The 5,155-nt window shown below is 53.0% G+C and overlaps 1 pseudogene; it reads right to left on the bottom strand.

Moving 5' to 3' along the window:
• Positions 1 to 2,350: 2,350 nt before the first annotated feature.
• The window catches only part of LOC134436042 (uncharacterized), a 5,802-nt pseudogene continuing 2,997 nt past the window's right edge, over positions 2,351 to 5,155 (bottom strand).

Raw genomic sequence — 5,155 nt, 5'->3', positions numbered from 1 at the left:
CTCTGCCTAAGGAGTCATGTTCTCTCTCTCTGGTCATGTTCAGTCGTCATGGGCTCCTGCTATGGACTGTTGTCAGCTCCAGAGGTGGGCAAGTTAAGTCCTGTGCCCTTTCACAAACCCTCCCTACTCCACACACACGCACACACAAACGCGTAGCACACACGCACGCACGCACGCACGCACGCACGCACGCACGCACGCACGCGTGTTCTTCTGTATCCCTATTCAGACTTAACTCTAGCCAGCCAGGCACACAGGCACACAGTAAGATGGGCCATAGTAACTCTACTTGGTCATGAACAATGACATGAGTCACCTTGAGTTTTTTTTTGTCTATGCCAGGCCTGGATGGGAGCCAGGGCCACACATCTCGGAGGTGTGTGTGTGTGTGTGTGTGTGTGTGTGTGTGTGTGTGTGTGTGTGCGTGTGTGTGTGTGTGTGTGTGTGTGTGTGTGTGTGTGTGTGTGTGTGTGTGTGTGTGTGTGTGTGTGTGTGTGTGTGTGTGTGTGTGTGTGTGTGTGTGTGTGTGTGTGTGTGTGTCTCAAGAGGTCTGACAGCAAACCCCTTAACACTACGTCCATATGGATTTGTCCTCCTCTGTCCACCCTGGCCAGATCTACGGACGTATTAAAAAATGGAGGACGATGCAATGTCACATCAGTAGACTTGTGAAGTAACTGCACGGACGCACGCACGCACGCACGCACGCACGCGTAAATGAACGCAACACATGTACGCCCACTTGCCCGCACACACATGCACAGACATCCCAACAAACAAATATACATGTATGCATAGACATACACACATATGAGTGATGCAAATTATCGATTCATTCATTAGTTGATAGCCTTATTGATCGACTTGCGATTAATTGATAAGCAGTGTTTTCCCCCCGAAATCGTATGGGTATATTCTATACCCTCGGTTCTCTGAGGGAGATAAGTGAGACACAGACTGTGACTCTATGGGGTTTAGCGCCCTCGCGCGACCGCTCTTGAAGCCTTTTTAAACACGCCTATTGGCTGAGTTGAGCTGTCACTCATAGGCGCCCGCCTCCTATATAAACTGTGACAGCTCGCTCATCTTCACATTACCCAGCTCTGCAAGACGAGCGAGCAGGAAGGGGCAGCACAAGTCTGTGTCTCACTTATCTCCCTCAGAGAACCGAGGGTATAGAATATACCCATACGTTCTCTTTCGGTCGAATCGTTCGACACAGACTGTGACTCTATGGGAGTTTTAAATACGCCCCTGAATGCTCATTCCCAACCAGTAAAAAATAACGGGAGTGAAAAACCACGCTGAAAGTGCAAAGCAGTTCACACAGGTCTTGATCCCCCCGCCTCAAGGACAGCGTGAGCCACCGTGGACGCTGTAACATCAAGGCGATAGTGTTTTACGAAGGTGTGCGGTGAAACCCAACCCGCAGCAGCGCAAACAGTCTGGACAGGCACTCCTCTAAATGCGGCCCAAGACGCGGCGACACCTCTAGTAGAGTGAGCTCTGAGAGCAGGGGGGTCTTTCCCCGAGGCCCGATAGGCCATTGCAATCACATCAACAATCCAATGGGACAGCCTCTGTGTCGAGAGCGCCTGTCCCTTAGAATTAGTTGCAAAGCAAACAAATAGTTGGTCGGTACGCCTGAATGAAGAAGTTTTGTCCATGTACAAGCGTAATGCCCGGACCGGGCAGAGGTAATGTAACCTCTCCTGTTCCTGCGAGGAGAAAGGAGGGGGGTTGAAAGACGTCAGTTGTAGATCGCAGCTGCCGTACAACATAGACACTTTAGGAATAAACGCTACATTGGGCCGAAGCGTGACATTATTATTATCCGCACTGAATTCCATACAGGAGGGGTGTATAGAGAGAGCAGTGATCTCGCTCACCCTTTTAGCTGAGACAAGGGCCAGCAAGAGGGCAGTTTTGTACGAGAGGACCTTAATGCTTGCAGTCTGTAGGGGCTCGAACGGGGCTTGGGAGAGCGCGTTCAGCACCAAGGAGAGGTCCCAAGAGGGAACGGTCGAGCGCACAGCAGGTCGAAGGCGTCGAGCGCCCTTCAGAAATCTGTTAGCCAGGGGGTGCGCTCCCGGAGATACACCATCGTAGCCTACATGGCATGCTGAAATCGCTGACAGGTAGACCTTAAGTGTAGAATAGGCCAGTCCCTTCTCGAATAATTCCTGAAGGAACGTAAGTACATGGGTGATAGAACACTGAAAGGGGATAACGCCCTTCTGAACACACCATCTCTCAAACGCCCTTCACTTCATATCGTACACAGATCTCGTAGATGGAGCTCTGGCACTCTGAATAGTTGCAATAACATTCGGTGGCAGACCTATTGATCTTAATGTGTCCCTTTCACGTGGAAGGCGTGTAGGTTCCACGCTGACGGGTTCGGGTGAACTAACTCCCCCCCCATCTGTGACAGAAGGTCTTTGCTGTTGGGGAGTCGCCAAGGCTGCCCGGCCAGTAAGAGAAATATCTCCGCTAGCCAGGGCTTGTTTGTCCACCAGGGAGCAATCAGCACCAGCGAGAGGCTCTCCTCTCTCACCCTCGCTAGTACATGTGGGATTAGATGGACTGGGGGGAACGCATACAAGAGAGTGTTCGGCCACGGGTGTGATAGCGCATCCGTTCCCAGTGGGGCATCCCTGTCTCGAATGGAGAAGAACAGTCTGCAATGTGTGTTCTCTCGTGATGCAAATAAATCCACCTCCGCGCGCCCGAAGCGTTTCCACACGAGCTCGATTACGCGCGGGTGTAATCTCCATTCCTGATTGGAGAGACATGCCCTCGATAGTCTGTCTGCACGCACATTCAGCACGCCCGGAACATGAGTGGCTCTGAGCGACTGTAAGTGAGCGTGTGCCCAAAGTATAATATCGCGAGCTATGCGGTGAAGCCGAAGCGACCGCAGGCCCCCTTGGTGATTTATGTATGCCACTACTGCTGTGTTGTCCGTACGGACTAAAACGTGGTGATGGCGCAGCAAAGGCAGGAAATGCTTTAGCGCTAGGAACACTGTTGTCAGCTCCAGGACGTTGATGTGAAGCTGACATTGGTTTTCTGTCCAAACACCACCCACAGCCAGATCCCCCAGAGTGGCGCCCCAGCCACTCAGCGACGCATCCGTTGTCACCACACGTCGTGTCACGATGAGTCCCAGTGGGGCTCCCTGTGACAGTAGTGCGGGGTCTCGCCACGCCAGTAGCGCGCGGATGCATGGGAGGGAGACCGTCACCTGCCGGTTGAGGTGTGCTCTGCGCTCGGGGTGCAAACGGAGCGCGAACACCCATCTCTGCATGTCCCTCATATACAGTTGCCCCAGCGGTACTACTGCTATCATAGATGCCATTAGACCCAGAAGGCGAAGGCAAATACGAAATTTGACTTTCTTTCCCAGTTGGAAATTGGAGAGACACTTGTGAAATGATTCCACTCGTTGTGGCGTGAGTTTGGCACGGAACGTGGTGGAGTCCAGTGTGAGGCCCAGGAAGTGCACAGTTTGGGCTGGGGTTAGCACACTTTTCTGATAGTTTATTCGGAAACCTAGGGATTCCAGATGGCTGCGGAACAGATGTGTGTGTTCCGTGGCTATCTGCGCTGACGGGGCGCATAGAAGATAATCGTCTATGTACCCGAAAATACGCATTCCTCTTTCTCTCAGTGGGGATATGGCAGCATCCATAATTTTTGTAAAAAGACGGGGTGCAGTAGCCAGCCCGAATGGCAACTTCTAGTGCCCTGCCCTCGAAATAAAATCTCAGGAACTGTCTGTGGTGTTTGTGTATGCTGACGTGAAAATACGCCTGTTTCAGGTCCAAATTTGTGAACCAGTCCCCGGGTTTTATGGACGTAATGAGTTGCTTGTGCGTCAACATTTTGAAGGAATATGTTCGTATGTGACGGTTCAGCGCTCTCAGATCTAAGATGGGGCGAGAACCCCGTCCTTTTTCGGTACAACGAAATACCTGCTGTAGAACCCCGACCGTGCTACGTGTGGGGGAATTATCTTTACAGCGTTCTGCTGGAGTAGAGCTTCTATCTCCTCTCTTAGTATTCGAACCGAATTTGTATTCACCACAGATGGAGTTAGCCCCTGAAAGCTCGGGGGCTTTCGCGCAAATTGTATTTTGTACCCATGCTCGATCGTAGACAGAACCCAAGGACACGTTACGTGTATGTGCCAAGTCGCTATACGGTGTGTGTGTGAGCGGCTCTGGACTGTACAGGGGTATGACTGTGTTTGGTCGTGCGCCCGCGGTCTGTAGTGGGGAGTTTAGCCACTGAGTCGGGGGGCATAGTGGGTATGAGCGTGTGCGAGGGGGATGCTCGGCGCACGCGTTTGCTTTTAATAGTATTTTTTCTCGGGGCTGAGGGCTTATGAAGCCGTGTTTGTTCGTGAACGACCCCAAAGCAGAGCGTGGGTGTGTGTGAGAGACTTTTATCAGACCCAGAGGTAGAACCGTGGGTATGGGAGTGTGAGTGAGGGCACTGGGGCTTAACAGCTTTATTTGTGTCAACAAGGGGAACATGCTTGTGCGACATTGTGTGTTTACGGACCACCCCAGAGTTGAACGTGGGGGTATCTTGGTTTTGTGACGGGCAGGGCGCGTAATGGCCGGCCCGACACCGTGAAGGCTGGTAGGGTAGCCTAGTAGCTAGGCTGACTTCTTTTTCTTGGGCATCGGGCGGCCACGTCCTCGTCCGGCGCCCGCGTCCAGTTGGATGGTAGGGCGGCGTGCCCATGCACTGTGAACCACGGTCGGCTGTGGAGATGGCTGAGCAGGGCGGGTGACCGGTATGGTCCGTCTAGCCGTGTGCCACTGGCGGGAGGGTCCGGCAGTAGTAGTAGGCTGGGTAGGAGGTGGGTTTTGTACGCCCGGGTTTCGGGGGGGTACTGGGTGGGCCAGTTTGCGGGGAAGACAGTAGCCAAAAGCTTCGTTCTCCTTTTTCTTTGACTCGCACCGCGACTGCATTGCCTGCACAGCGGAGCCGAATAACCCGGTCGGGTCCACTGGTGCGTCCAGGAACGCGGGACGGTCCTTGTCTTGAATGTTCGTCAGGTTGAGCCAAAGATGTCTCTGGGCTACCACCGTCAGACCCATTGCTCGGCCTATGGCCTGGTTAGAACAACGTGTGGTCCTCA

Source organism: Engraulis encrasicolus, chromosome 20 (genome assembly GCF_034702125.1).
Source record: "Engraulis encrasicolus isolate BLACKSEA-1 chromosome 20, IST_EnEncr_1.0, whole genome shotgun sequence".
In the NCBI taxonomy this organism is placed as follows: domain Eukaryota; kingdom Metazoa; phylum Chordata; class Actinopteri; order Clupeiformes; family Engraulidae; genus Engraulis; species Engraulis encrasicolus.
The sequence above is the reverse complement of the archived record's forward strand: the minus strand, read 5'-3'. Positions and strand labels throughout refer to the sequence as shown.